This window comes from Stigmatopora argus, chromosome 12, assembly GCF_051989625.1.
Source record: "Stigmatopora argus isolate UIUO_Sarg chromosome 12, RoL_Sarg_1.0, whole genome shotgun sequence".
In the NCBI taxonomy this organism is placed as follows: domain Eukaryota; kingdom Metazoa; phylum Chordata; class Actinopteri; order Syngnathiformes; family Syngnathidae; genus Stigmatopora; species Stigmatopora argus.
The window spans coordinates 13,568,894-13,580,960 of NC_135398.1; the positions used below are offsets into that span (position 1 = coordinate 13,568,894).

Below are 12,067 nucleotides of genomic sequence, written 5' to 3' on the forward strand. Positions count from 1 at the left end.
ACCGTATTTAAAGGGGTCGCTAGAGCACTTTTCTTTTAAATGGCAAATGTGAACGATAACAGGCTGTTAAGAAGATCATGTAGAGTCCCTGGTGGAGAATCGGATCAAGTGTCAAGGCATCGCCAATTTAAGCAAGCAATGACTACCATCACGGAATAGTTTGCAGATATACTAATGTGTTATTTAGTGCTTGATCAATGACTCTTGCAATGTTTCCTTGCTTGAATTGTAATGGGCATCATTTTACGGTTTGACTCATTGCTTACTTATTTTGTTTATATTTCCCCATGCATACTTTGCGCTTTCTGACTCTGCTCACATAACTTGTGTGTTTTTTATTGCCAAAACAGCATGTTTACCTGTGTTTCATTCATTTAATAAAGTCGGGGACGAAAATCACTTATGATGAGACATCAGGATCAGCTGTCTGCCTTAACGCCACTCCTATTGAGACATTTCTACAGTCGCTCAAAAACAAATTGGTTGCAAATGTGCTTCACCACAAACTTCTTAGATTCGGATTTATTATTCCATTAGATACATGGAAAAGTTTGTTTAAATTCTCATCTATTACTTTCTAAACAAACAATCCGCGTGCACATATCCATGAGCTGCATTATATATATATATATATATATATATATATATATATATATATGTATGTATATATATATGTATGTATATATATATATATATATATATATATATATATATATATATATATATATATATATATATATATATATATATATATATATATATATATATATATATATATATATATAGCATTGCCTATATATATTCGGGTGAGATAATGTTTTTTTATTGTCATTTTAGATATAACAGATATTATTCAAGTCAGTATAGGATTATTCTTTGTGTAAAGCAACAGTAGTAGTGCTTTTTGTGTGGACAGACCAACAGTTATTACAGGGGGAGGATCAAGCCAAACCTAATGCATCTATATACCTATCTATGGATTGATCTATCTTATCTATGTCCTCCTTCCCTTATCTTCTTGCTTCTCTTCTTGCCCCCAATAGTTATTTGTTGTGTTTGTTATTTGGAAGAAAATGAAATTTAAAAAAAGAGAAAAAAAGAATGCTATTACAATAAACTATATTAAAACATTCAAAACTCAACATGTCACTTTAATTATGTGATGATGGAGGGGAGGGAAATGCTGTCTCTACTCTTGCTGGTCCAATTGCCATAGTTTCACTGATAATTAGGTTGTTTATTTTATTTTATTTTACATTGTTTGAAAATGCCCATCTATTGGCTGGCAAACATCCAGGTTGTACCCTGCATTTCTCCAAAGTCAGGTAGACTAAACATGACAATATGGAAACTGTTGGGATAAATACCATATCTTTTTCTTTTCTTTTTTTTACCTTGGGCCAGATGAGAAATTGATTGCATTTCATGATTCTATTTTCAGCTGTTTTTATTCCATCATTCCTTGTATACAAGTGTTTCATGTGCATCTTTTCCACATTATGAAATGGACATTAACGTTGTACGTATGTTTGTTTGGGCGCCATTTCCCATGCTAAAGTAAAAGAGAGCAAGCTGGGGAGGTAAAGTTATTAACCTGTCTCTGGGACTGTGTTTACATTCCTACCTTTAAGTAAAGCTATGTGAGATTTTTGATATTATTTAGGGAGGCCATAGCCTTTGTGTACTATGGTAATGTTACATATAAACATAACAATTCTTCAATAATCACAGAGACACACTTTAAAATGTATTAGCAGTGTGACTTATTAGCTGTTAAGCCTGTAGTATATTCTGGAAAGCTCCATTTTCAATTCTGAAAGAAGGAACTGGTTCACATAACAATTCACACTTCTCTGCTTGGAAGTCAGGTGAGTAAAACATGACCACATCTTAGACCACATCCTGACATTGTTTTTATATAGAAACAATAGCCCAATGCAAAAAGAGGCTAATTAATTGAACAAAAGATTTTCCAAAAATTATTTTTAATATACACAAAGCACAAACAAACCATGTGTGTGTCCTAAAGAAACTGCTGGCTCAACTGATTTTTAATGTTTATCCATTCAAGGGGGGACTCATTGACATTCCATTGACAGCGCAAAGCATCCAATACATTTAAATATTATTTTATTTCTTTATCTTTAAAAAACGGAACAAAAAGAAAATATTTATAAATATTTCCATTTTTTCTCAAGTAGGTTGAATAAAAAAGATAATAAATCTGCTTTATTCAAAAATGTTTATATGTTTATTAATCAAAAATAGGGATTTAAAAAGTATGTTACTATTGTTATTTTGTATGCCAACGTTAGTGTTATTGTGGTCCATAGCTAAAGTGTAGTTTTGTTTTGAATTTTTGAATAATTACTTATAACAACATTAAAACATTTATGTACTGGACAAATAATTGAGACACAGCGTCCATTTATGTAGGAATCAATTTTATAAAAAAATACAAAATGTTTTTATGTGGCCTGCATGGCTCAAAATTTGATGCACTACACTCATGTGGATGCCAAGTCTTTATGAAAGTTTTTTTTCATTATTGAATACTGTCACTTGCCCTATTAAAGGCTTAATGAAAGTGTTCTGAATTCATATATGGTTTTCATTTAAACCTGTGCAAGTCTCAGTTTTTGTTGCAGTTTTTGATAGAGAATGCCATTAACAATTAATATTTTCAAATGTTCTTCCTTGAGAGCCATATTCCAAATTTAAAAGTCAAAATACATGAAAATGTGTGCATTTTTTTAGTCATTTCACCACTTTTAAAGTACAAAAAGACTGAATTCTTTTGACAACATTGTTACACCGTTGCTTATCAATGACGATGTGCATGGAGAAGAGTCTATAATTATAAAAAATATGATTAAAAAGGGGCGGCCCGGCGGCTGAGTGGTTAGCGCGTCGGCCTCACAGTGGGGGACCTGGGTTTAAATCCAGGTTGGTCCACCTGTGTGGAGTTTGCATGTTCTTCCTGGGCCTGCGTGGGTTTTTTCTGGGTACTCCTGTTTCCTCCCACATTCCAAAGACATGCATGATAGGCTGATTGGACACCCTAAATTGCCATTGTGAATGGTTGTTTGTCTCCTTGAGGCCTGCGATTGGCTGGCCACCAATTCAGGGTGTCCCCCGCCTCTGGCCCGAAGTCAGCTGGGATAGGGTCCAGCACCCCCTGCGACCCTAGTGAGGATAAAACGGTTCACAAAATGAGAGAGAGATGATTAAAAAGGCACTAGACGTAACGCTCCTATTGGTTTCAGCGGTTTCATATTTTAGCTCACGGGTTAGCAGAGAGCCTCATGCACCCATTAAAGAGCCACATGTGGCTCCTGAGCCATATGTCCCCTACCTCTGTAGTATTTAGTAAAGACAGATTATTTCTATTAAAAAACTCCGTTGACTGCTATAGCCGTCCAATCCATTTGGACAGGGAGGGGCCTGCCTTCCCAGTCCAAATGAATTGGACGTCTATTGACGCCAATAGCAGGCAAAGATTGATATACACATTCTGAGCATTCATAGAACATGCAGTTCTAATTGTTGAAAGATCGGGGGTGATTCGATATTATTTTCTGTTAAAACAACATGAAATGACGCGTGCGCGTTTTTGTTTCCCACCAAGGAGGGAATGTCGGAGCGTCATACGGGCACGACGGGGTCAGTGACCGCGCACGCTGCCTGTTTCTCTGTTCGAGAGGTCCTCGGGAGCGCGCACCCCCTGGCCGAGGAAGGTGAGCGAGTGTCTGGAGGGGAGGACTCGGGAACGCGACCGACCAGCCGAGGGATCGATCGGATTAAACTCGATTTGAGTGAATTTAGCACAAAGGAGAGACGCGCGACCTGCACTCGTTGGCGAGGTCGCAACTGCGAGACCCACCGGAGATATATTTCCGGATAAACATTCAATTTCAACTTTTATTCTCCTGTTCATTGAGAGCGAGGAAAGACCACGGTCATTTTTTTTCTCCCCCACAAGCAAACGGAGATACTATCACCACTAACGAGGAGTAGATTTGATTTTTTTTAAAGCCTGAAGTGACCGAGCTTGCTGGGTAAGACGATTTGAAATTTACATTTCGGTTACGATGCATGCAGCTTTATGGGTACTTCGTGCGGTAGTTTGTGTGACATCAATATTCGTAAATCAAAATCGTTTTCATTCAGCGAATGGTAAGTTTTGAGCACTTTTTTTGAACCTAACTCGCTGAGTATGCAAGAGATTGCTGTTTGATTTGGGCACAACTCGTCGGGAAATAGTCTAATCTGGACGACCAGTGTATTCCCACCCAGTCTTCTCCCTCGTTAAAAATAAAGTCATTGAAGGTTTGTATATGTGCCTTGCCGTCATGCTAACAATAGCAAGTTTAGCTTTGCCACCCGCTAATCGCACAAACACACGCACCCATACAGACAGACGCACACGAGTCACTTTCCAATAGTTACTTGAAAAGTGGAAAGCTTATTTTTTTTCCTGGACGCACAGCGAACCTCTCTTCTCGTGCGTCTATTTCCCACCGACTTGTTGAGTTTCCTCATGGGGAACAATTGACTTGAGTGAAGTAGGGTTGGTTAGCATCGTTAGCTAATTGTGTGGAAGCTTTCAGGAGACACGAGGTGGCTCGAGCGTAGAGGTGAGTCACTGGCCGACTCAATGAGTCAATCTCCCAGGGAGCTTCCCGGCGGAGAAAACACGCTCAAAAACCGGCCAAGTCGTTTCTACGAGCAAGCTGGCCGAGAGTTTGTTGAACAAAAGTCCCATTTCTATCGAGTAAACCTTTACGTTTGACCGGGTGGTGTTATGAAATGCCCGTAGTAGTCGCTAGTTTTATAGGACGGAAGGGACAGAGGAGAGGAGGGGGAATTGTGAGGCCAGGCGGTCACCTACATTATCCGCGTCGTATACGTTCTTTCGGCTCACGTTCGAGCAATTAAACCGACGTGAACAGTCAGTGGAAAGTAAAAATAAGTGGTTTTATTCGTGTGGAGTGGAGAGTTAGGGGACTTGGATAAACCACCCCAAAGCGGGGCTCGTTTTTCTGTTTGGAACGACGTGCGCAACGCCACCGATAAGCTAATTAGCCTCGCTAGCCGCTGGAGCTAAGCCCAGTGCTAGGACGCAGAAGTTCTGCTAACGAGTTAGCCATCCCTCATCTTCATTGTGTACTTATTAGCCCCCGAGCTAGTTAGTAACCTGCTCGAGGCGCGTATCAGATGATGCTTAGCTTGTAGGCAAAGAAACTTTTTTTCTGTCTTCATGGGTGAGTGAGACGAACTAAGTTCGATCGGTGGTGCTCAAGTTAATTTTTGGTATTTTCCATTGTTGGTGATTTTTTTTAATGCTGTTAAATCCCCGCCGGCACCAAGTTTGGCTTTGACTAGTTACACTTGTTACATGAACGGGAGAAAATTGCGACTGCAAACACCTGCCGACACCCCGGCGCGCCACTCGTGTATCAGTAACTCATTTCGTTAACTGTGTTTTACGCGCAGTTTCATAAATAATATTTTTTTAGGAGTGTTATTTTATTTTGTGCCACGCTCGCGCTGTCTTTTCCCATTATGTTCTGCGATCGCTCAACTTGCGTTATGCTAACCGGGCTTTCGCATAACTTTTCCTAGCAATATCTGAAGAGAAAAGCATTCGTGATAGAAAATCCCCGGTCAAGTATTACGACAAAAGAAGGTTACTTTGGTCAGAAACGCTCTTTGTAAATGCGACTGCATGTTTTTTGTTTTTCTCCGCCTCCTGTCTGCTGTCGAGTTTGGAGCCGCTACCCCCACTACCTTGTGTCTTTGAGCCAAGATGGCAGCTCGTCATGTTTAGCGGGCCACAGAGGGAGAGATAAGAGGCCCCGACCACACACACATACACATAACAGATGTTCACCACCATGGCTCTTTCTCCCGTTTGTCTTTTCTTGTGGTTTGAATAGAGAGCCTTTCAAACTAAAATGGCTTTGCTTAGTTTGGGGGTTGTTGTCCAGAGTTAAAAAGAAACTTTGAGGAAGAGTTTACCATCTCCTCTGTGTTATTTGCATATGTTATGGCTAATCATCAGAGTTGCCTTGGTGACATTGGAATATTGGTTGGATGTAATATGGCATTTATCACAATTAGAAGAAATGGAAATGCAGCAATTTAGTTTTTTCTAAAGAATACTTTTATAAAAATGGCTTTTAACTTGGTCTTATTGTTCACAATTAATACAATGAACGAATGAATTAACCACCGTTCACCAATGGGTTCCCATATAAAGTCAATATGCCGTATTTATTCGAGTATAACGCGCATTTTTATACCAGGAAACTGAAGCAAAGTTCAGGTGTGCGTTATACACGAATCTCGGTGAAACGCTGCCCTCCACCGGCGACGTAAAACCTGTCTTTGTCCGCCAGATGGGGCGCGAGAGCCCGTTCTATTGGCCGGTGCTCACACTTTGAAAAAAGAACTCAAGAATGGAATCCATTTTTGGGTGAATATGATGATGATGAATCAGACCCTGAATTTTTTTAAATATTATGATGATGAATGAGCCTTTAAGGATTTAAAATTGAAAATTACATTTGAGAATTGTGCTGATTCTGGTAGTTTGTTTTACCAGGTTTCTGTACCATATGTTGTGAAAAAATGTTTTGTCATGGCGATGTGTTCAGCGTTTGCCAGTAACTAGTACTGATGTGAGCTGAGAAAAAGTAGAGAAAAAAATTATACAAATTTTTAGTCACAAATTATGGGTGTGCGTTATACTTGAATTAATACGATACTCCCTTGTAGATGTTTCTGTAGCTGTGGTAAAATTTCGCATTGTCTTTCGCCACTATCTCCAATTTAGCAATTCTAGAGCTGTACATGTTTTCTTATTTTGCATGTCTAAGCTTCAGTTCTACAGTGTGTTTATGACAAATAAACGTCTGTGATGGGAGCAGCGTTAAAAATAAATAACAGCCCTAAACTATCACCCCGTGCGATTAATAGACTTGTTGCATATAGCAACAGGCTTGCTCGCACTTAAGTCTAGAACTTTCTCTAAAATCAGTCGGTGCGCCTTGGCTATGCACTAAATTCAAAATTCGGTAGATGTCGCTGTATGAGCCTGACCGCTTGAGTGTCAGGGTACGTTTTTTATCTACATGCTACTTGTATATAGAAGAAAAAGGCCTGACGTAAAAGGTGGTGCAAGAAAAGAGCTCGTACCAATAGGAACATATTTAGGTATGCATTTTTGCAAATCAATATCGGTTTGACCCCTCACAATGGCACCTGCGAAGAGATATGCTTACGGGCCACAGTTCAAACTAGGTGCTATCTGATACGCGGAGGAACGTGGAAATCGGGCTACATCGAGGCTCCTCAACATGGGTTGTGGATGCTTGGTCCAAAGTGTCGGCAAGCAAGGCGAGCTTTCGCCTAAGCCGGTCGGCATCACTTTTATGAAAGCCCATGGTGACAACTCTGACTTTGATGGATTTGTATATGTTTTAATGCTTTGACTTATATTAGCGCCAGTAGACATTACGTCAATAAAGCACAATCAAACTCAGTTTTGCTCCTGTTGCCTTTTTTAAAATTTACGCAACATTACAGTAGTACTAGTATGATAGCTGTACCGTAATGTTGCGCCCATTGAGCCGAAGCGCCTTGTGTATGTGCAAAATACAGAAATTTCACCCGCAAGTGTAAAGCAGCATTCAGTTACAGTGCATCTCACCTTTGGAAAAAGTTACCTGAAGGGCTGAAATGTGATCAAACCGTTAGTGAAATATGCTATTGTTTAAGAACGAGAACTATAGGAATACAGTAATACCTTGACATACGAGTGCCCCGTCATACGAGCAATTTGAGATGCGAGTAAAATTTCGAGCAAATATTTACTTTGATGTACGAGACAAATTTTGACATACAACCATACAGCCAGGTGTGGCCAATGCGAGAGGCTGCTTTTGAGAACAACATGGGCACTATTTTTCTCGTCGCAACTGCCTCGTGTAAATGTCTCTGCGAGCACTGGGCGGAGCGTTGCATTTTTTTCCAGTGTTTTTTCCCCCAATGCCGAATGGTGTACACGTGGCTGAGCTTGCTCGCTAATACTTCTCGTTGGCAAGTGGTCGTGCGTTATTCTATTATGAGGACATTTGTGTGCATCATTTTCGGAATAGTTTGAAGGGAAGACAAATGCAAACAACCCTTGATAGGTTGCAGCTGAAAGTCAGGGTGGAGGCGGGGCAAGTAGAGCCAACCCGGGAGAAGAAAGGTATAAAAATGTAAAACAAAATTAGAATTAAGTTTAGTGTAAGGTTAGATTAAATTAATTTTTGAGTGTCTCTATCGTAATCCAAGTTTATTTAAATTTGTTTGTATATTTTTATGAGCACGCTGCTGTGCAAAAAGTCGCTCTCTCGCTCGCTCTCTTTCTGTCCCTCTCTCCCCTCTGCAAAATCCGTCTAATTTTAGTACACTTAAACATCATAACCAATAGTTATTTGTTAATCTGTTATTAGATGGTGAATTAGAACAAATAAAAATGTTATTTTCATTCCAATATCCTGTTTTTGGTGGGGGGGGGGTCAGACAATTAGAACAAATTAATTTGTTTTTAGTTCCTTTTTCTATGGGAAACGTTGATTTGAGATACAAGTAAATTGACATACGAGCTCAGTCCCGGAATGCATTAAGCTCGTATCTCAAAGTACCACTGTAAAGTAATTGAAAATAAAGCCTTACAATCGAATATTACAATTGTAATATTTAAACAAACAAACTCCATATCTACAAGATTAAAATCATTATTTTAAGTCTCATTATGTAAAGAGTCCAAAAAAAGTCGCAAAAAGTCTGAACATAAAATTGCTTCGCCACGCACCAGTTTAACTTTGGTGTGAACGCAGCTCTAAGGCCGCAGGTCCCTGACTAAACATGAGTTAGAGATGCTCGGACAGGTAGTAACACAGGAGGGAATGAAGGTTTTAGGCCCCTTTCTGCATTTTAATTCAATCCCTGTGATTGACAGCACTTGACGCACATACATTTTGACTGGGATGGTTGGGGACAATATTTCCTTGCCCGTCATTGACAATGAAACATGGGCCTTCTGTCAGTCCTTCCGGTTCAAATGAATTGGATGTTTATTGTTGTGAATACCTGCCAAAGACTTAAAATGTGAATGCAATCACATGTTCAAACAAATGAATCACGAAAGCAGCCTCAGAATTAGTTGATAAGTAGTGTTGTGGTGGCTCAAAAAAAAGCTTGTACGATAGATTCAAACGCACTTCAGGATGAGGCGGAAACAAATCAGCTTGGCTAATGAGAGGGTACCAGCGGTAAATCATTGACTGCTGGAAACCCCGCATGCAAAATATTTGTACATAAGGCTTGTTCTACCTGGGTCTAAAAGTGCAAAATATAGTTAGTTGTAGATTTGGAAAATAGATCTTACAGATACTGCAATCCTTTTATGCTTTTTTCTCGGCTTTTGAGTGGATTCCATCTGGGTGTGAGGTGCGATGTTTAGGCTACAAGATAGAGATGTGGAGTGCCACTTTCTTTCCCCTTCCTATATTGAACTCTGCTCCGCCAACACACTTAAAAAAAGATAAAATAAAAATGAACTTTTCTTCTTTATCTCATTTAATTGCCCCTTTGATTTTTCTGAATACAACAGCAACTACCTCTGTAGATGCTGTGTTAAAGCCACACAGCTGCCATCAAAATAAAGTCGTACCTCTGCTTACAAAATTAAGTGGTTCCAGAACTTGTTTTGTAACTTGGATTTTTTTGTAAATAAAGCTGAATTTTATGTTAAATCTCTAATCCGTCCTAAAAAAATACCAACTAAACATTTATATTTTAAAATTACCGGTGTCTCAATTTTGTATGTAACATGAGAACCACACAAATAAGTTAAAATGATTTATTTATTAGTGTATTCAAATGAATAACAAGCATACAGTGCGGTGCATACGTTTAAGGAGGAAGCTAATGTTAAGTAATAGAAAAAGCACGCAAACACATGCACATAAACACATCGAAACAACTTCAAATAATTAATTCAAAACAACTTTAAATACAGCATTAAATAACTCAGTTATTCAATAATAAGATGGAGACTGTTACTCCTTTGCAAAAGCAATTATTATAACTGCTTTTGCAAAGGAGTAACGGTCTCCATCTCGTCGTTGCTTTTAATGCCTACTTCAGCTTCAATATCGTAGCGATGTTAGGTGGGTTACGCCTATATTACCTTGCAATATCAGTCATGGATGGATAACAGTTTTGGCTTTTTTTTTCATCTGCACTAGTAATTTTAAATCAACGTTGCTTTATCCACGCTCGGGGGGGAAAAAACAAAAACATGGAGACTTGTTTTTGGGAGGCCAGCGGTATAGAACGAATGCCAAGCAGGAGGCAACATTACCGCAACAATTTCAAAATAAAACGTTTTGGATGATTTCGTAACTTGGGTCTTGTTTTCGTATATGAGAGCAGTAATTTGCATATCAAAGCTTTTCATAATCTGAAAATTTCTTAGGTAGAATCATTCAGAAGTAGAGGTACAACTGTATATGGTTGAAAGCTGAATTTATTATTTAGTTTTGGAGTAAGAAAATGGCAATTTATTTCTTTGTTCAAACTTGAATTTGGTACTGCTTTACGCACGGTGATAAACTTTGATTTGAGTCATTTATCTTCCGTATATTTAGTAAAACCACTGTGTGGATGATCTGGTGATTGTGGTATGGACTAACAGTAGTATTTGTCCTGTTATCATCAAAATGCACTGGGATCATGATTTTAAAGGTGAATTTATTTTTGCGACCAAGACGTTACCTTGATCTTGTACACTATACCCCAAATTAAGAGTTGACCTGATATGCAGTCTTTTTTTTCCACTTGCAAGATGTTCCTTTGCTATTTTTTAAATCATAAGTTGTGAGAAAAAAAATAGTTCACAGTCAATGTCATAACAAGCAGCAGATGGTGAGCAAGAGGTTAAAATCCTTGTTTCAAGCGGTTTATTTCCATTCCCCTGTTGAGTTTAAATTTATAACAAGGGATTACATGTTTTATTTAATCAAACCCCATGCACTTTGTCTCATAGAGTTAAAGTATCGAGATTAATTAGAAAAGTCAGTTATCTGAAGTACCCAGTGGGGTCTGTTTAAACTGGCTTTGAATTGAATAATGTTTGGACTCTACTCACCAATTGTGATGTTTGTTCCTGTCATTGGACTGCATTGTCAGTTGCCTGAATATATTTTCTTTTTAATTTTGTTCTTAGAGCTAAAAAACATTCATCTATAAGTCACTTATCATAGCCCTCTTCATATATATCATGGATGCCTGTCGTGATAACAAATTTTAGTAGTAATATATTGTTTTGATAAATTATTGCCAATTTGCGATATCAAAATAAAAGAAACGAGCCAATTTGATCACTGTAGTGCCAATATATCCTAATTAACCACCTAGTCAAATTCAATATTGTTGATTCTTAAACAAAATGGACAAAAAAAGTACTTTTTTTAAAAAATCACAATGCATAACATGTTATTTGAAAGGCAGCTTGGTGGAGAATATAAAATACTATGTGAGAAACCAGCGCCATTTTCTTCTATGCCAACTACTGTTGTTTGATTTTATCCAAAATCAATGTCACAGTGCGCATGTCAGCTAATTTGAGAGCATTTTTTTTCTCATCCAGATTTTTCATTGTCATTTGAACAGCTATCTTAATAGAATCTGAAATATGTCAGAGTAACGGCAGACATCTTCAGTTGATGTTGAACAATACGTACTTGCTTTCATTTTTAAATTTTCACCAGGAGTGTGCACACTAATTGCAAGCTCTGCATGATGTAAAAGAAAAAGTGCACTACATTAATCCCTCGAATATCGCAGTTAATGTAGACCAGACATCGAAAAATCGCGAAGTAGGGTCACCCCTATTATAACATTTTTTTTCTTTAGTGCTGAGTCCTACTAGCAAGAGTGGCTTCCGCTTACGAGTTTCAGCGGGGATTTTCACATTTTTATGAACTTAATTTTTTTTCCATAATTAATA

General features: G+C 38.3%; 1 protein-coding gene across 7 annotated transcripts in view; it reads left to right on the top strand.

Annotated features, from left to right (window-relative positions):
* Positions 1 to 3,668: 3,668 nt before the first annotated feature.
* The window catches only part of chd7 (chromodomain helicase DNA binding protein 7), an 86,218-nt gene continuing 77,819 nt past the window's right edge, over positions 3,669 to 12,067 (top strand). For 2 of the 7 annotated variants that reach the window (XM_077616322.1, XM_077616323.1), the window contains exon 1: positions 3,669 to 4,058. The gene's annotated coding sequence lies outside the window, so the exon portion shown is untranslated. Of the gene's footprint in view, positions 4,059 to 4,157; positions 4,177 to 4,680; positions 5,265 to 12,067 lie in introns of those variants that run through there. The other 5 variants (XM_077616317.1, XM_077616321.1, XM_077616319.1 and 2 more) reach the window with 4 other exon arrangements.